Source organism: Manis javanica, chromosome 2 (assembly GCF_040802235.1).
Source record: "Manis javanica isolate MJ-LG chromosome 2, MJ_LKY, whole genome shotgun sequence".
Lineage (NCBI taxonomy): Eukaryota > Metazoa > Chordata > Mammalia > Pholidota > Manidae > Manis > Manis javanica.
Window position 1 is genome coordinate 99,789,804 of NC_133157.1, and position 21,642 is coordinate 99,811,445.

Here is a 21,642-nt window from a genome sequence, read left to right on the forward strand (position 1 = left end):
GCTGGGATTGGGGAAGGGCTTGGGTTTTGTTCAATGGTGTCTCTTCCACTTTATCCTTTTCTGTGTGGTCTTTTCTTCTTTCCCAGTTGTAGGTGGTCTATAACTGTAGTCTTCAGTTCATTTTCAGATTTAGTTGTATTTGCTGTAGTTGATTCCTTGGTGTGTATGTGGGATGAGGTTTCTGTCTTGCCTTCCCACCCCACCATCTTGAGACACCTCCCAATGTTTTATAGTTTTCAATGTACAGGTCTTTCACCTTCTTGACTAAATTTTTCCTAAATATTTCATTGTGTTTCATGCTGTTGTAAGTTGTATTGTCTTCATTATTTCTCTTACAAATAGTTCATTGTTGGTATACATAAATGCAACTGATTTTTGTATATTGATTTTGTATCATGCAACTTCACTGTTTATTAGTTCTAACACTTTTTTCATGGAGTTGTTAGGGTTTTCCATGGATAGGATTATATAATCTGCAAACAGAGACAATTTCACTTTGTTTCTGATTTGGATGTCTTTTATTTCTTTTTTCTTGCCTAATTGCTGTGGCTAGGGCTTCCAGTACTATGTTGAATAGAAGTGGTGAAAGTAGACACTCTTATCTTATTCCAGATTTAGAGGGAAAGTTTTCACGTTTCACCATTGGTATGATGCTAGCTTTGATCCTGTCATATATGGCCTTTGTGATGTTGATGTAGATTCCTTCTATGCTTATTTGTTGAGAGTTTTTATCATGAAAGGATTCTGTCTAATGCTTGCTTTCTCTGCATCTATTGAGAAAATCATATGGTTTTTATTCTTCATTCTGTCAATGCAATGTATCACATTTATTGAGTTGCATATGCTGACGCATTCTTGCATTGAAAGGATAAATCCAACTTGATCCTGGTGAATATTCCTTTTAAGGGAAGAGATAGTATTTTCAACAAATGTTAATGGGCTGTATGGAGATATATATATATATATATATATATGCCAAAAATGTAGAAAATAAATGGATATCAATCCTTGACTCACATCATACTTCAATATTTTCTGAAATAGACTTAAATATAAAAGTTAAATCTATAAAGCTTCTGATACAGGTTGGCAGATTATAGCCCACTGGCAAAATCTGACCATTCCCATTTGCTTATGTATTATGAATGGATGCTTTGGTATTGTAATGGCAGAGCTGAGTAGTTGCAACAGAGATTATTTGTTCCTTAAAGCCCAAAAGATATCTTTACAGAGAAAGTTTTCTGTCCACTGAACTAAAAGGACACACTGATGAATATCTTTGTGACTTTGGAAAAGGAATAATTTCATAGAATACAAAAGTCACTATCCACAAAATAAAATATAAATAAACTACTAGATTTAATTAAAATTCTAACATTTATTCTTCAGAAGACACTACTAAGAAAATGAAAAGACAAGGAAGTGGCTGGGAGAGAATATCTGCAATAGCTACACCTCTTGGAGAACTTATATACAGCATATATAAAGTATTGGTACAATGTAATAATAATAAGACAAATGATCAAGCTTAACAATGGGTACAGACATGAACAGACACTTCGAAAATAGGATAAATGAAAGGCCAACACACATATGAAAGATGCTTAACAGTATTATTCATGAATAAAGAAAAATTAAAACATCATGAGACAGAACTACATACCTACTAGAATGGCTCAATTAAGAGGATAATACCAAATGTTGGCAAGGATGGAGAGCAAATGGAATGCTCATATAGTGATCTAAAATGGTCTAACCACTTTGAAAACCAGTTTGACAGTTTTCCACAAAGTTACAAATATACTCACCAAACACCCAGCAATTGTATCCCTAGGTAGTTATCCAAGAGAAATAAACCAGACTTGAGCATGAATGTTCATGGCAGCTTTATTCCCACTATATGAAAACTAAACCACTCAAATGCTCATTAATTGTTAGCAGATAAACAAAATGTGGTACACTCAAACAATGATATACTACTCAGGAATAAAAATATACAAAATACTGGCACATACAAAGATATAGATGAATCTCAGAACCACTGCAATGAGTGAAAGAAGCCTCACACAAAAATGCATGTACTTTATGATTCAACTCATGAAACTCTAGAAAAAGCAGACTGACCTATAGTGACAGAAAGCACATTAGTTGCCTGCAGTTGGAGCTTGGGGGCGAGTTGTGATTAACTAAGAAAGAACAACAGGGACCTTTCAGATATTTGAAAATGTTCTATATGTTGTGGTTTTGGGTATATGAATGTGTACCTTTGTCCAAATATATTGAACTTATTTAAACTTTGAATAGTAACATTTTATTCATGTCTATTTTATTGCAAAGCAATCTCAATACTGCTTTATAAAAAAATATTTCCTTCTGCTGGATTTATTTTCTAAGCATTTTATTGGCCACTTATACTTCCACCCTGTGATTTAGGTAGGTTTATGTCAAACAGTAGGGGAGTAGCCTTACATGCACCCAAGAAACTTTATGTTAATATCCCATTAATCACCAACTCTCTGCAGAACAAAGCATTTCTATTTTCACCAAGCAGCTGTGAATGTCTTCTACATATATTCTGGACCTAACTGAAGAAATCTCTTCTGCTTGGATTTATATCAAACTCCTTTTGTTTAGTACTCTGTGGACATTAAAAATGGCTCTCTTTTCTTTAACTAAAACTTGTTGTCTTGAAGACAATAATAAGACAATTCTCTGAGATCAAGTGAACCAATATTAACTGAGTCCCTGTGTCCAGCATTCTGGGTGCTCAGCAGCCCTGGGACCTGGGAACTATCATCCATAAACATGCAAAGATGAACCTCTGGGTAGGAAGATGAGGTTCTAAACCAAGAGCAACCAGAAAAAGATGCCTAAGAATATAAGCTAAAAATCAGAATATGCAATATATTCCAAGGGTTTTAGAATTTCAGAGAACTGGAAAAGCATCCTCAGTTGGGTAATCAGATAAATTTTTATGAAGGAGATGAAATTTAAGTAAGCTTGGAGCAACCTCAATCCCTTTAAACATTTTTCATGGGACCTTTGGTCTATCCCTTTGGTCATTTCAATCTTTTCTCTGGAACACACAGGAAAAATGGAGTCACTTCATAACAAAGCTGGTAGTGCTAGAGCACAAGGAAGAGACTGGGAAAGAATAAGGAAGTTTACTGAAGAAATACTCAAAATGGGCACCCCTCTGGATCACAGCTGGGAGATTCAGGAATCCAGGGAATAGAGTTTTCTACTTAGAAGTTTGTCACATTCATTTCCATTTGCTCACTCTACAGCTCAGTGTGCTACAGGAATATCAAGATCCTGGGAATTCCAAAACCAAGTTCTTAAGAGGTAATCTTTCTTGCTGAGTCTGGTAGAAAGTAAGTCATGTGTGTGAGGGAAGATAGCAAGAGTTATAAGTAGACATCATTAGCAGTAGATGTGCTAGGGACATATCCTGTTACTGTGTTATGTCAGCTTTCCCCCTCAGGTTCATTAGGCTTTTGTCTATAAAAATTAAGCTGAGGATATTCAAGATGGAAGTGTGAGAGGTGAGGCTGAGGTTCCTCCCAAAACCACAGATAGTATGAAAATATAGTTAATTGATACAACTAACCCTAAAACAACAACAAGAAGAAGGCTGAACCAGACTGCACACAGACCTCACGAACAGAGCAGACCTCATGAAACAGGGTAACGTATGAAAGCCTTTATCAGGCGGGACACAGGCCCTTCCCCCACCCCAGCTCACTGGAGGGAGAAAAAGAAATGGAGCAGGGGAGGGGTTGGAAGCCTGGGACTGGTGAACACCCAACCCTGGATGTCTGCTTTGGGAGCAGAAACCTACACTGTGTGCTGCTCTGGAAGTTGGGGAGCTCAGACAGGTGGAGTGCTTGAGAGACAGATTACGGCCATTTGTGGAGGAGGGGATCCACACCCAGCCGCTCTGGGACAAGGGAAAGGAAGGTGGTCTGAGAGGCTTTCTAGCAGTGAGAGGGCTGCTGAAGGAGCAGGGTCAGCACGGAGCTTGCTGCACGGGTGAGGGGAGAGCTGGACAAGGTTGTCTGGGTGCACTATGCCCAGCTGGTCGGGGACATTGAGGAGTTTCAGGTGCCCCATCCCCCTGGCTGCCTACTCAGCTCTGAGGCCCCCCACTGTGACATGCAGCCTGCTGAGGCTTTCCCCTAGCTTGCCAACACCTGTTCACAAACCTGCAGTCACTGTGCTGGCATCAGGCCAGCCAAAGGGAGACCCCGCCTACAACAGCTAAAGATGCAAAGCACAGAGGCTTCCACCTGTGTGCTTGGACCACTGGTTCTAATACTGGAGACAGGCCCAGCAGATGGGAATCAGGAAACAGATCTTTCCTCCCCCCAGGCACTAGCTCCACTTCCTTATGATCCCCAACCTCACTCTAGGGGCTGAGCAGCTCCAGAGACTGGAGCTTCTGGGCACTAGTGGGCACCACAGAGAAATATGAAATGTCAAAAGAACATGGCTCAGACCAAAATCTCACAAACCCCAGAAAAAGGGTCAAATGAAACTGAACTCACCAATCTGCCTGAAAGAGAGTTCAAAATAAAAATCATAAACATGCTCATGGAGATACAGAAAAATATTCAAGAACTCAGGAATGAATTTAAGTCAGAGATTTAACCATTAATAAATTCCATATCTGAAATGAAACATACAATGGAGGGATTTAAAAGCAGATTAGATGTAGTAGAAGAGACGGTAAATGGAATAGAAATTAGAGAAAAGGAATACGAGGAAGCTGAGGCACAAAGAGAAAAAATAATCTCTAAGAATAAAAGAATATTGAGAGAATTGTGTGATGAATCCAAATGCAACAATATTTGTATTATAGGGGTACAAGAAGAAAAAGAGAGAAAAAGGGATAGAAAGTGTCATTGAGGAGGTAATTGCTGAAAACTTCCACAATCTGGGGAAGGAGATAGTCTCTCAGACCATGGAGGTGAACAGATCTCCCAACACAAGGGACCCAAGGAAGACAACACCAAGACATATAACAATTAAAATGGGAAAGATCAAGGAAAAGGATAGACTTTTAAAAGCAGCCAGAGAGAGAGAAAAAAGATAACATATAAAGGAAAACCTATCAGGCTGCCATATTTCTCAACAGAAACCTTACAGGCCAGAAGGGAGTGGAATGATATATTTAATACAATAAAACAGAAGGGCCTTGAACCAAGAATATTCTGCCCAGAAAGGTTATCATTTAAATTTGAGGGAGGATTAAACAATTTTCAGATAAGAAAAAGTTGAGAGAATTTACCTCCCAAAAATCACCTCTACAGTGCATTTTGGAGGGCTCCTATAGATGGAAGTGTTCCTAAGACTAAATACATGTCACCCAAGGGATAGACAAAGAGTACAGAATATGATTCATAACATACAAAGAATGGAGGAGGAAGAAAAAGGAGGAAAAAGGAAAAGAAAAAGAGAACCTTTAGGTTGTGTTTGTAATAGCACACAAAGTGAGTTAAATTAGATTGTTAGATAGTAAGGGAATTAACCTTTAACCTTTGGTAACCACGATCTAAAGCCTGCAATGGCAATAACTACATACCTATCAATAATCACCCTAAATGTAAATGGTCTGAATGCACCAATCAAAAGACATGGAGTCTCTGAATGGATTAAAAAACAAGACCCATCTATATGCTGCCTACAAGAGACTCACTTTAAACCTAAAGACATACACAGACTGAAAGTAAAAGGGATGAAAAAAGGTATTTCATGGAACTAACAGGGAGAAAAAAGCAGGAGTAGCAGTACTTGTATCAGACAAAATAGACTTCAAAACAAAGAAAGTAACAAGAGAGAAAGAAGGACATTACATAATGATAAAGGGGTCAGTCCAACAAGAGGTTATAATTGTAATAAATATCTATGCACCCAACACAGGATCCACTACACATGTGAAACAAATACTAACAGAATTAAAGGGGGAAATAGAATGCAATGCATTCATTTTAGGAGACTTCAATACACCACTCACTCCAAAGGACAAATCAACCAGAAAGAAAATAGGTGAGGAGACAGAGGCACTGAACAATGTATTAGAACAGATGGACTTAACAAACATCTACAGAACATTCCATCCAAAAGCAACAGTGTACACATTCTTCTGAAGTGCACATGGAACATTTTCAAGAATAGATCATATACTAGGCCACAAAAAAACCTCAGTAAATTCAAAAAGATTGAAATTGTATCAACCAGCTTCTCAGATCACAAAGGTATGAAACTAGAAATTAATTACACAAAGAAAATGAAAAATACCACAAACACATCGAGGCTTAATATGTTCCTAAGTAATCAATGGATCAATGACCAAATAAAAACAAATATCAAGCAATATATGGAGACAAATGTCAACAATAATTCAACATCACAAAATCTATGGGATGCAGTGAAGGCTGTGCTAAGAGGAAACCATATTGCAATACAGGCCTACCTCAGGCAAGAAGAATAATCCCAAATGAACAGTCTAAACTCACTATTAATGAAACTAGAAAAGGAAGAACAAATGAGGCCCAAAGTCAGTAGAAGGGGAGATATAATAACGATTAAAGCAGAAATAAATAAAATTGAGAAGAATAAAACAATAGAAAGAATTAATGAAAGCAGAAGCTAGTTCTTCAAGAAAATAAACAAAATAGCTAAACCACTAGCCAGACTAACCAAGAAAAAAAGAGAGTCTACACACATAAACAGAATCAGAAATGAGAAAGGAAAAATCACTACAGACACCACAGAAATACAAAGAATTATGAAAGAATACTATGAAAAATTATATGGTAACAAACTGAGTAACCTAGAAGAAATGGCCAACTTTCTAGAAAAATACAAACTTCCAAGGCTGACCCAGAAAGAAACAGAAAATCTGAATAGACCAATTACCAGCAAAGAAATTGAACTGGTAATCAAAAACTACCTTAAGAACAAAACTCCTGGACCAGATAGTTTCACTACTGAATTTTATCAAACATTTAGTGAAGACTTAATACCCATCCTCCTTAGAGTTTTCCAAAAAGTAGAAGAGGAGAGAATACTCCCAAACTCATTCTATGAGGCCAACATTACTCTAGTACCAAAACAAGGCAAAGACACCACAAAAAAAGAAAATAACAGACCAATATTCCTGATGAACATAGATGCAAAAGTACTCAACAAAATATTAGCAAACCAAATTCAAAAACACATCAAAAAGATCATGCATCATGATCAAGTGGGATTCATCACTGGAGGGTAATGATGGTACAACTTTTAAAAATCCATCAACATCATCCACCACATCAACAAAAAGAAGGACAAAATCCACATGATCATCTCCATAGGTGCTGAAAAAGCATTCCACAAAATTCAACATCCATTAATGATAAAAACCCTCAACAAAATTGGTATAGAGGGCAAGTACCTCAACATAATAAAGGCCATATTTGATAAGCCCACAGCCAACATCATACTGAACAGTGAGAAGCTGAAAACTATTCCTTTAATATCTGGAACAAGACATGAATGCCCACTCTACCCACTTTTATTCAACATAGCTCTGGAAGTCCTAGACACAGCAATCAGACAACACAAAGAAATAAAAGGCATCCAGATAGGCAAGGAAGAAGTTAAGCTGTCCCTGTTTGCAGATGACATGATATTGTACACACAAAAAAACTAAAGAATCCACTCCAAAACTACTAAATCTAAAATCTGAATTCAGCAAAGTTGCAGGATACAAAATTAATATACAGAAATCTGTTGCATTCCTATACACTAACGATGAACTAGCAGAAAGAGAAATCAGGAAAACAAGTCCATTCACAATTGCATCAAAAAGAATAAAATACTTAGGAATAATAAGCCTAACCAAAGAAGTGAAAGACCTATATACCCTGAAAACTATGGGACACTCTGAAGAAAAATTAAAGAGGACACTAATAAATGGAAATTCATCCTATACTCTTGGCTAGGAAGAATTAATATCGTCAAAATGGCCATCCTGCCTAAAGGAATATACAGATTCACTGCAATCCCTATCAAAATACCTACAGCATTCTTCATTGAACTAGAGTGAACAGTTCTAAAATTCATATGGAATGACAAAAGACCCCGAATAACCAAAGCAATCCTGAGAAGGAAGAATAAAGCAGGTGGAATTATGCTCCCTGACTTCAAGTTCTACTACAAAGCCACAGTAATCAAGACAATTTGGTACTGGCACAAGAACAGACCCGTATACCAGTGGAACAGAATAGAGAGTCCAGATATAAACTCAAGCATATGTGATCAATTAACATATGATAAAGGAGCCATGGACATACAATGGGGAAATGACAGCATCTTCAACAGCTGGTGTTGGCAAAACTGGACAACTGCATGTAAGAGAATGAAACTGGATTACTGTCTAACCCCATACACAAAAGTAAACTCAAAATGGATCAAAGAGCTGAATCTAAGTCATGAAACCATGAAACTCTTAGAAAAAAATAGAGGCAAAAATCTCTTAGACTTAAACATGAGCAACTTCTTCATGAACATATCTTCCAGGGCAAGGGAAACAAAAGCAAAAATGAACAAGTGGGACTATATCAAACTAAAAAGCTTCTGTACAGCAAAGCATACCACCAGTAGAAGAAAAAGGCATCCTACAGTATGGGAGAATATATTCATAAATGACATATCTGATAATGGGTTGACAACCAAATTATACAAAGAGCTCATGTACCTCAACAAACAAAAAGGAAATGATCCAATTAAAAAATGGGCAGAGTAGCTGAACAGACAGTTCTCCACAGAATAAATTCAGATGGCCAACAGGCACATGAAAAGATGCTCCACATGGCTAATCAGAAATGCAAATTAAAACCACAATGAGATATCCTCTCACACTAGTTAGGATGGCCACCATCCAAAAGACAAACAACAAATGTTGCTGAGTATGTGCAGAAATGGGAACCCTCCTACACTGCTGGTGGGCATGTAAACTAGTTCAACCATTGTGGAAAGGAGTATGGAGGTTCCTCAAAAAACTAAAAATAAAAATACCATTTTACCCAGGAATTCCACGTTACAAACTCACCGTAAGAATGCAGCAGCCCAGTTTGAAAAAGACATATGCACCTCTATAGCCAAAAAATGAAAGCAACCTAAGTGTCCATCAGTAGATGAGTGGATAAAGAAGATGTGGTACATTTACACAATGGAATATTATTCAGCCATAAGAAGAAAACAGATCCTACCATTTGCAACAGAATGGATGGAGCTAGAGGGTATTATGCTCAGTGAAATAAGCCAGGCAGAGAAGGACAAGTATGAAATGATTTCACTTATCTGTGGAGTATAAGAACAAAGAAAAAAATGAAGGAACAAACCAGCAGCAGACTCACAGAACCCAAGGATGGAATAATAGTTACCAAGGGGAAAGGGACTGGGGAGGATGAGTGGGAAGGAACGGATAAGGGGGAGAATGGGGCATTACGATTAGCACACATAATGTAGGGGGGTGGACATGGGAAAGGCAGTATATACAGAGAAGACAAGTAATGATTCTATGGCATCTTACTACACTGATGGACAGTGACTCTAATGGGGTGGGTGGGGGAGACTTGATGATGGGGGGAGTCTAGTAACCATAATGTTGTTCAAGTAATTGTACATTAATGATATCAAAATTAAAAAATTAAAAAAAATTAAGCTGATACAAGCAAAAACACAGACTCCAAGATGGGTCTAGTGGTTACCAAAGGGCAAGGATGGGGGTACATGGGGAAGGATGGGTGGGAAGAGAGGGGGAAGGGAATTGAGGGGTATTATGATTAGTACACATGGTGTGTGTGGGGTCATTGGGAGGACAGTATAGCACAGAAAAGAGAAGTAGTGACTCTGTGGCATCTTACTACACTGATGGACAGTAACTGCAGTGGGGTATGAGGGGAACTTGGTGATATGGGTGAATGTAGTAACTGAAATTGTTTTTCATGTGAAACCATCATGAGAGAGTATATCAATGATACCTTAACAAAAAAAATATATATATAATAAAAAAAAACTAAGCTGATACAAAGAGATAAAAAGCATCAAAATTGGTAAGGAAGAAGTTACACTGTCACTATTTGCATATGACATGATATTGTATATAAACAATCCTAAAGAATCCACCAAAAAACTAGTAGAACTAAAAACTGAATTTAGCAAAGTTTCAGGATACAAAATTAATACACAGAAATCTGTTGCATTCCTATATTTTAATAACAAACTAGCAGAAAGAGAAATCAGGAAAACAGCTCCATTTACAATTGCATCAAAAAGAAAAAAGTACCTAGGAAGAAACCTAACCAAGTAGCTGAAAGATCTATACTCAGAAAACTGCAAGACACTCATGAGAGAAATTAAAGAAGACACCAATAAATGAAAATATTTCCCATGCTCATGGATAGAAAGAATTAATATTGTCAAAATGGCCATCCTGCCCAAAGCAATTTACAGACTCAACACAATCCCTATCAAAATACCAACAGCATTCTTCAATGCATAAGAACAAATAGTTCTAAAAGTCATATGGAACCACAAAAGACCCTGAATAGCCAAGGCCTTTCTGAGAAAGAAAAACAAAGCTGGGGGGATTACGTTCCCTTACTTCAAGCTCTATTACAAAGTTATAGGAATCAAAGCAAGTTGGTACTGGCACAAGAATAGACCAATAGATCAATGCAGCAGAATAGAGAGCCCATATATAAACCCACACATATATGGTCAATAAGTATCTGATAAAGGAGCCATGAATATACAATGAGAAAAGACAGCCTTTTCAACAACTGGTGTTTGGAAAACTGGACAGCTATATGTAAGAGAAAGAATCTAGATTATTGTCTAATTCCATACACAAAAGTAAACTCAAAATGGATCAAAGACCTGAATGTAAGTCATGAAACTATAAAACTCTTAGAAGAAAACATAAGCAAAAATCTCTTGAATATAAGCATAAGAAAATTTTTCGTGGACACATCTCCTTGGGAAAGGGAAACAGAATAAAAAATAAACAAATGGGACTGCATCAAACTAAAAGGCTTCTGTATAGCAAAGGACCCCATCAGCAGAACAAAGAAGCATCCTACAGTATGGGAGAATATAGTCACAATTGACTTATCTGATAAGGGGTTAACATTCAAAACATATAAAGAACTCATATGCCTCAACACCCAGAAAACCAATAACCTGATCAAAAAATGGGCAGAGGGCCTGAACAGACACTTCTCCAAAAAAGAAATACAAATAGCCAATAGGCCCATGAAAAGATGCTCCACATCACTAATAATCAGGGAAATGCAAACTAAAACCACAATGAGATATCACTTCCCACCAGTTAGAATGGCCACTATCCAAAAGACAAGAAATAACAAATGCTGGCAAGGATGCAGTGAAAGGGGAACCCTACCTCCTACACTGTTGGTGGGACTGCAAATTGGTGCAACCACTGTGGAAAGCAGTATGGAGAGTCCTCAAAAAAATAAAAATAGAAATACCATATAACCCAGTAATTCCACTCCTAGGAATTTACCTGAAGAAAACAAAATCCATGATTTCAAAAGATATACGCATCCTATGTTTATTGCTGCACCATTTGCAATAACCAAGATATGGAAGCAGCCTACGTGCCCATCAGTAGATGAATGAATAAAAGGGAGGTGCTACATATACACAATGGAATATTATTCAGCCCTAAAAAGAAAAGAAATCCTGCCATTTGCAACAACATGGATGGAACTAGAGAGTATTATGGTCAGTGAAATTAGCCAGGCAGAGAAATACAAATACCATATCATTTAACTTTGGTGGAATATAAAAACAAAGCATATCAGAAGGAACAAAACCGTAGTCAACTCGTAGACACTGAGAAATGACTAGTGGTTACCAAGGGGGAGGGGTTGGAACAGGTGTAGGGCATGGGAGGAGCATAAAAGGGCACAACAATTTGAAATCACAATATAAGTTGATCACAGGGACTGAAATCACTGTGATGTACATTTGAAACCAACATAAGGTTGTATATTAATGATACTTTAACTAAAAAACCTATATTCATAAAAAAATTAAGCTGAAACAGCTCCAAGAGTAAAGCTGGCAAAATATAGTCTGCCTATGAATATTTACTTCATAGGAGTATCAAAGCTCCTTTAGGGCTAATATTTCTCTTTCTGCTAGTGATTATTACATCCGATATTGAATATTCTACATTATATTCAGTATTCAACATTCTATATTGAAACAAGTGTTGATAGCCAAGTAGGCATATCTTCATTAATTCAGTATGGGCATACACACATCTATCTCATCACAACTCCTCTGTGGGAGACCTAGAGTAGTTGAAAGTAATTCCTATAGTTCTTGGCAAAGTTCACCTGGACAGTAAGAGAATTCAAATTTCCAAAGAATATGGGCTGTTACCTATCTTCTTTCAAATGACCTGCTGTAGCATTCTTATACAGTGCCCCAAATTCCACTAGTGAATTAAGATGTTTATAGGACCCAAAATTATTCTAAATATATTACCTAGAAGAGGACAATATATTAATCTCTTAATTTCATCAGAGGAGCTTGTTTTGTCTAACAGAGAGAAGGGGTCTGAGTTAAAAGGTGAAGGGCAATTACCCTAACCCCATATCTTTACACCAACACTACCCACCCCTGGACCAGATGACCAGGGCCTACTGTCTCCAGTTTGAGCAAGTTAATAGGGCCTTTAGTCAGTGTGGTGATGATGGTGGTGGAGGTTTTCTTGCCCTCCCCCTCCCCCTCCCCCTCCCCTCCTCCTCCCCTCCCCTCCTCCTCCTCCCTCTCCCCTCCTCCTCCTCCCTCTCCCCTCCTCCTCCCTCCCCCTCCCCTCCCCTCCCCCTCCCCTCCCCTCCCCTCCCCCTCCCCCTCCTCCTCCTCTTCCTCCTCCTCCTCTCCTCCTGTTCTTCCTCTTCTTCTCCTTTTGTCTCCCTGTCCTTCCCCTTCTCTTTGTTGCTCTTCACTAACTTCCGGCCTTGTTAGCTTCTTGCTCTTCAGCTCTGACTGTAATATTCTAACACCACTTTTATCCCTTGCAATGAACAACATTTATTATTTCCCTGTATTTATTTCTTTTAACTTTCTAAAGGACAGGATTAGATGCACTTCTGACTCTCCCTCCATGAATATTTGAGACATGAATTTTATGCTATTATAGCTGGTTCCACCTGCCAAACTCAAAGGGAATTTACTTCACTGGTCTTTCTCTAGCTTGGCTAGTGAGGGACTGAAGCACAGGAGAGATAAATTTAGAAGGTTTAGCAGGCACAGGAGAGTTCAAGACAGACATACCTATGTGGAAACAGAGCACCATGCCCTAGGGAAGGGTGGGAAACACTCTGTCTAGTATACCATGTGGTTTAGGGAGCTGATTAGGTTCCTAGATTAACACTCAGAAAAAAAAAATTGGTTCTTTGCCTTTCATATTTCCCTAATGGTGCAGTCAGTAGACTTTAGAAGTGAAAATATAATAAGAAGGAGATACAGCAATGAAATTATGGAAACAAAAGTGCTTTGCCAGCAGAAAAGTATTTCTTAGTGTGGGAGATGATCATGATTAATCCCACTGTTTCCTCACCTGTGAGTTGGGCTTCATAATAAGTGCACAAACTGTTGTTTAGGATAACAGAGATAATCTCAGGAAGTAATAGACTTAAATGTGTTTCATAATACATTAAAAAACTTTAGCTTTCAAACTGGTGGAAAATCATAAACTGCAGACTTCCTCCTGTCACATCAAATCCACAGACATAAATGCACATGCATTATCTTACTTGGAAAGAAGAGATAAAATTGACAGGGAATCAGAAATATGAGAAATCCTAAAAGAGTACAAATGAAAACCTGAAGAGAGGACACTGGCCAGGGAAAGAGGCTGGAGACCAGGCAAGTGAAGGAGACAGAGGCAACATACAGCAAGGAGAGTGCTAGACAAGCTCCCTGGCTGGAGTTATAGAAGCTGGAAGTAGCATGGGACCAAGAACCACCAGGAGATCAGTTGTGAGACCCCAGAAGAAGGGCCACCTGGGTTTACATCTGCACTTTGCTCTCTCCACTCCATAGCAGTATTAGTAGGTATATCTGACTTACAACAGAGAAGTGACTGCAAGAACTTAGGGAGGAGAGAATTGTCAGAGCCTCAGCCAGAGAGCACAGCTCCCAGAAAGTACAGGGTTGCATCACAGGGAAGATAAAGTGCTGAGGACCTCTGTGTTCCAGCACACTATGCTACTCCACAGGTTACCCCGGGAGCTCAAGATGAGCAGCAGCACAACCAAAGCAACCAATAGACTAGCCAGAAATCTCAACTACAGACATGGGCGCTCAAGTGAGAACCCCCAATATTTGATGATGACCAACATTATGAAAGAGAAGCAATAAGGTCAACAGATGGAAGAATTTATGCAAAGACAGCAGAATCAGTAGAACAATTAGAAGAGGTCTTAAGGAGAAAGACCTAAATCAGATTTTCCATCTGCAAAATATCACATAAAAGAAAAATAGGGAGCAATTTCTTGTACAGAAAGGAAATGAATCTGTGTTGCAAACACTGCTAGTTCCCTAATAATATCTATTTATTCTAACTTCTTGCATAACTAACAAAACTCCAATATTACTTAAACCAGCAATGTACCCACTTAAAAATATTTACTTCCCCAAACTCCTTTGCAACCAGAATTGACCATGTGACACCGAAATATAAGCAGAAGGTTATTTGAGTGGTCATCTATAGAAATCTAGCATGTTCCTAATAAAAAGGGACAGACATAGTTGACTTATTCATGTTGTCTTTGTCCGTATCCTACCCCATATTCCTACCTGGAATATACACTTAATGGATAGAGATACCTGAACCATTTGTGACATTGAGAAGTAAAACCGCATGGTAAGGGTTGCAGACTAGAAAGGTAAATGATGTTTTGATGATTTCTCTGAGCAACTCCAATTGCCCAAGACTTCCAATTTCCAGCTTCTTACTACACTAAGAAAACCCTCAGTTTTGTCAAGCCTCCCCTACCAGCCTCATTGATCAAATTGCTATTCATGCAGCCAAATGCAATTCCTAACTTATAAAAGCTAGAATTCTGCACCTAAGCCAACTACCATTGAAGAGGTGGAATCAAAGAAACACATTTTAAGGAAAAAAATGCAGAAAGTTTAACCACTCATAGGCCTCTGAAAAAAATCAGGGAGATATACTCCAGCAAAAGAGAAAGGGAGTGCAGAAAGCACTCGAAAAGTGCAGTTATGTATTACTTGCATAATGTTAAAAATGTCATAATCATACAAAAAGATAGCAAATACAAGGCAATTCTTTTATTTGTCAAAACTGGTCCCTAAAGCAATAAATGATTTCTCAATAATATATTCTCAGTTATATATATGAGAGTGAAAATTTGTGATTCAAAAATGGGTGATTTTGCATAATCATTTCTTGGTCGAAAATATTCAAAATGCTTCCCAGAAAATTAGTTGTTAGAAAGATAGTGATAAAGATAAAGGTAGAGGTAGGGATAAAGACAGAGACAGAGATTGAGGATGGATGGATAAAGATAGATAAGATAGATAGAAAGTAGGTAATAGAGAGAGAGATGATATAGACAGACAATAGAGAGAATTCTGGGTCTTCAAAACCCTGATCTACTCCCCAGACTCATTCTATTTACTCATCAAAGGCCCTAGAGTTATTTGAAAAAATGTAATTGGATTTAATATTCATTCATTCTTGATAACAAAGCTGGAACACAAAATGTGACCTAGCAGCCAGATTGCTGGTTGGAGATGATGATAATGATGAGGAAGAGGGGCAAAGGGGAAGAGGAAGGAAACCATAGAAATTATGACAAGAATGACTACCTCCACAGTGAACATTTATTGAGTGCTTGCTACATGCCAGGCCCTGTGCTCCATGCTTTACATGCATCATCTTATTCATCTGTTTGGACCTCTCTCTGTGCTCTGCAGTTGAGGATTTGTGTGGTTCGTAGATCAGTGAAGGTGGCAGGTGAAGCTATTTTTTTGTTGCAGAAAGTTGCAAGACACACAGACCCAAAGCTGCATAGGTCATGCATTCAAGCCCCTTTACTCCTCCACTTCCCAGTCGCTTTTATGGTGTATGATAAATAGGTCTCTTTAAACGCTGCCTCATGTAGATCTTTGACATCCAGATTCTGTTTACTTTGGCTGACTGGGGAAGAAGAACAAGGGGGAAAATGTTCAATAGAAGAAAAATGAGTAAAGTTGACTTCCGACATCTGGCCAGAAAGGTATTTCTCTCCTGATTTTTTCCCAAAAAAACACCTGCCAAAAGAACTTGCTATGTATTCTCTTCTAAAGAACCCAGATGAAGCAAGGCCTGGGCACATATATAGTCGAGGAAAAGGTAGAGAGCAGAGTAAAAGGGAAATCAGGAATGTTCACCCTTCCTTGTTATTTCTGTAGAAGGATACTGACTTGCCACTCCTCCCAGAAGATTATCACTTTACGAGAATTGTTCACTCCTTTCTTCACTACCCTGTCACCACCCACCTTTGGGTAGGGGTGTGGGGACCTCACTGTGCCATGTTCTTTCACTTTAGTCCTAGGCCACTAGCCATCAGCAACATGCACATTTTCATGTCTGGAGTTTAAGGGCCTCCTTGACTAAGAGGTGAGCAATCTAGCAGATTCCTCAGGGGACCCTTGCAATTTAAGGGTATGCAACATGGTTTCGGACTCGGCTTTTCCCAGTGTCAAATTTAAATTGGAATGAATATTTTCATGTCCTGTGTAACTTCTTCTAAGGGTTTCATGTACTACCCCCGGTCACCTAACTTCTCAAACATTTAAGCTGGTCTTACCTCCTGGATTCTTCCATTTTCTTTTTTTGCTCCAACTAGGACTCCTTTTGCTTTCCCTCCTGGCATTCGGCCTGACTTTCCATAGCTGGCTGCCCAACCAGATGGCATGACTTGAGGGTTTGAAGCTGAGTTACTCTTCCCTATCCACAGAGAGCTTCCCCTGGACCTTCATTCCTTCTCTACTCTTACTAAGTTAACACAGTGGTAGTAGGAGGAATACTGGGTGTTGAGGATATGTAGGTTTGAAGCCTGGTTCTCCCACGCACTAGCCATATGGGTTTTGAAAAGTCACTTCAACAATCCAGGCAAATAAATGATCTGATAAATGATGGCGCTGGCCTGGCTGGATGGCACTGAAGCCACCCTCCAGCTGCAGCATCCTAGGAAAAGTATGATTAGTCTTCAACTTGCATTAGGCAGGTAGCTTCCACAGGAGGTCATGTAGTTACATTGTTATAGAAGTGATGTGTCTTCAAATATATTTTGGTTTGAGCAGGGTGTGTATAAATAGATATATAGACATATAGACAATTTAGAAATCTTCTTTGAAAATCAGTACAATTTCTTTATAGCTTGGCATGTTAAAAATGTGGAAAAATGAGGGGAAGTCATGCCTTCTTTTTTGCACATGGAGTGGTTTCATCCACAAGAGACCTTATATAACCTGGCCTTTGACATGGGCATTATTTCTGCCCCTAATACCCGCTGCACCTTGGATTCTGTTACATCTTTTTGTTCTCTGATCTACCCACAACAGATGTTTTGTTGGTGTTTCTATGTTAAAAGCAGCAAGAAAGAATGGGACCTTTGTGAAGCTCAACATGACAATAGTGTTGGCCAATTGATGGTCTGCCGAGAGCCACTTAAGCAAGTGCCAGGGTCCCCATCTGATGGATGGACTCACTGTGTGAGCCACGCACCCCACAGCTGATGCTTGGACACAGGTCCCTCTGGGGTCACAGGCAGTCATTCTGCCCACAAGAACTTTGCCCCCACTAAGGGATCACTGCTGAGCCTGTCGCAACAAGGAGTCTCGCTTATCAGTTTTTTATTGGCCTGGTAACTAGTATTGACACCGTGTTATTTTTCAGGAGGTGGTATTTTTTTCTGGACAGTATCTTTGTGACAGTGGGCATTGCAGTCACGACAGAAACACACTGTAATTGAAGTAACAGGCTCTTCGAGCCTGATGAAGGCAGATATGGTTGAGGCTGCAGGATCTCGGGGATGGGCCCAGACGACTTGTCAGTGGCCATTAGCAACCCCCCACCCCCCATTTCCCTTTCCATTATGTCTCTCAACTTTGTTGCAGACAAGTCGCCTGTGGCAGTAGGTTGGGAAGATGACTCTGAAGGGGATTCAACCCACACAGGGACAAGTGTGACAAATTGTCCTGACAGGGCTCCTACTATAATATTAGCAGCTCGTTAGAAGAGATGGCTGAGACTCATCTCAGCTTTGATCAATTTTCTGCTAGCACTTCAGGGCTTTAAAAGACTTCTATCTTCCTCACCCCCTCCCACCCCACCACTAATTTCCCCTAATTTTTTTTGTTGTCGAGGCTGCATTTTGCAGGGCTTCCCAAGGGTTCAGAGAATCTGGCAGCAGATGGAGTAAGTCTTAAAAGAGCTGATGCCCAGTTTAGGAGGAAGAAAGGGACTGTAAGCCTGGGGTTTTATATTTGCACTAGAAGAAATGAAGAAACAAAGAATTTGGATGATATAATCTCTCAGGTTCTATCCAATTCTCATACTCCATGATTCTAAGAGGATTGTTGGAGGACAGGGTGGGGATAGGGTCAGGCCTTTGCTCTCACTCTGTCTCCTGCCAGGGAATCTTGGAACCACAAAGGCCCACAGAAAACGGCCCCCCAGTCCAGCCATGTGGCTGATGAAAACCCTGATAAACAGAGATCCAGACCTCCTGATTTCCAGTTAGGTGTCTCTCCCTCTTGACCACATCACTGCAAGAGGGAAAATAATTAAAAGTGAATGTGTCAGTTAGGGTTCTCCAGGGAAACAAAATGAATAGGAGCTTCATCTATCTATCATCTATCTATCTATGCACTGAGATTTTTTAAAAGAAATTGGCCCATGTGATTGTGGGGACTGGCAAGTCCGAAATCACAAGGCAAGCTAATGGGCTGGACGCTCATACAGGAGTTGATGCTGCAGTCTCAGGGAAAGAATTTTTCCAAGAAACCTCAGTATTTGCTTTTAGGGCCTTCGACTGATTAGACAAGGCCCACCCACACTATCAAATGTAATCTCCTGTACTTAAAGCCAACTAATTGTAGATATTAACCACATCTACAAAATATTTTCACAGCAACATTTAGGCTAGCATTTGCTTGAACTCCTGGGCACTATAACCTAGCCATGTTGACACATAAAATTAACCGTCATAGCAATCAAACACAGGCCTACCTTGTATAATATGACCTGTATAACAATAGCAATGTGTACACAGGGATTATTATGTGTCAGAGTTTGTTCTAAGATTTAAAAATACAGAGATTGAGCCTCATTATTTACTGGCTATTTGCAACCCTCAAAACAATACTTGCAGCACTTTCATGGTTCTTGGTGGACATGGATGAAAACTTTCAGTTGCCCAACATGCATGTTTCCAGCTGAAGCTGAGCAAAGCTGTAGTCTGGCCCCTTGGCTCAGATCTCATACAGCAAACATGTGCCCTTCCTGCTATGTATTTAGTGCCAAGTATTTTTGCATTTTTGTGTTTTTTGTTGGTGATATTGCTGTTTAAAATGGCCCCAAGCCTACTGCTACCATGCTGTCCAGTGTCCCTAAACACAAGAAGGCTGTGATGTGCCTTACTGAGAAAACGCATGTATCAAATAAGCTCTGTTCAGGCACGAGTTACAGTGTTAATGGCATGAGTTCTTAAATGAGTCAACAAAATATATGAAATAGGAACACACATAAAACAAGGTTGTGTATTGGCTGATTAATGAAAGCACACCAAAGGTGCCTAGGAAACCCTCGGAGCCATGGTTCAGTATTGCAAATTCAGAGTTCTTAGCTACTTTACAAAACATAAATACTGCAGAGAATAAGAAACAACTGTATATTAATGTATTTAATCATAGAACAATCTTATTATTCCCATTATACAGGTGAGAACTCCAAGGCACAGAGAAGTTAAGTAAATGCTGGAGCTTCAATTTAAACTCCTGGTGCAGTTCAGGTTCTTGTGTCTCAGCCTCCACTACCTCTACTGCATCCCTGCAGTGGATCTTTGGTCAGTAAGTTTCCGCTTATGTTTTTTATCTTTGCTTACACTTTTATATGTTATGTCTTGTCCCACTTTCCTGAATTTTAGTGTCCTGTGGGACTCTTACGCTTTTTTGTAATGCATTTAAAATAGGAATATATAGAATCATAGAAGAAAGATGAAACAGAAAGAAATATGGAAACTTGCTATTGAACCTTTGAAATTTTCTGTAAGTTCTGTGCCTTGATGACAGAGACAACAAAGGGAGACAAACTCTGGCTGAGTTGGGGATATTAAGTCAGCAGCAAGAGAAGACAGGTTAGAAGTCACTTGTGTAGATTCTCACAAGGCAACTTTAATTGTATGCCACTTAAAATTTAATCTTTCCCTCTTCTTATTTATTTACTAGTGTTGTGAGGCATGGTGCAATGTCTCTGCCTTTGGGGATTTTATTCTGTTTGAGGAAATAGAGTAAAAGCAATAATTTTGATGCAATAGTGGAGGTATTTAAGACAGAGGGAAGCTTGTAGACAAAGATATGGGAGGCAAGGAAGTGTACGACTTCTTTCAGGAAAGGCGGTTCATACACTGAGATTGGAACAGGAAGTTGTGAGAATCAAGCCCATTGTTCTGCATAATGCCAGAAGACATTTCATTGTCTTGTGAGTAGAGTCTTCTGGAGTTGTCTAGGGCACAACCTAAGCTGAACAGGGAGGCCCTGGACAAGTTTGGGATGGGATATCCATACTGTTTCCTCACTTTATGTTATGTAGGAGAAGATTTGAAGGGAGAAATGATATCAGATTTGTCCATTACTGAAAGGACAAAAGCTATTTATCTTTCAGGATCAGCAAAACTGTCAAGTGGAGAGAATGTGTTTGTAACTATTTCCCATGGTTACTTTCTTGAAATATTACTATTGGTGGTAAAGTGAAAATGCCTAGTCATAGAGCTTCCATGTGTGATAAGTGCTCTGACTTAAGGTCAAGAACCAGGTCAGAAAAATAGGCTTTCCATGTATTTAAGCATTTTCAGAATAAAATGCACCAGCCTTTAGAATATGCTCTGTGAAAGGTGGAAGGACTTTCAGAGAAATTCCAATCTACTTTACAGAAGAGGCAAAATATCTTAGCAAATTTGACCCTAGGCAGCAACAGAATAAGCTGGAACTCAAGTCTCCAGCTTTTAATATAGCATTCTTCCCCCTCCACTGACCTGCCCCAAAATAAGCAATAACAAACATTCATACTCTTTTAGTTGGGTGGGGATGCCCAGCCAACCTTTTCCTCAACACTCTCTTTGCAGTTTTCCCTTGCCTCCACTTGATCTCAGGTTTGTCCTGGAATTGAGTCGAAACATGATAAAACACCAGGAGAAGCTTTGTTCGGATTGCTGCAGCCTGTCCAGAAACAGGATATACTAAAAGCCACGAGAGAGAGCCTGTTCTGAGGAGAGATCCAGCAGAGCTTGGTTCGATTCAAGCAAGCTCCAAAACAAAAGA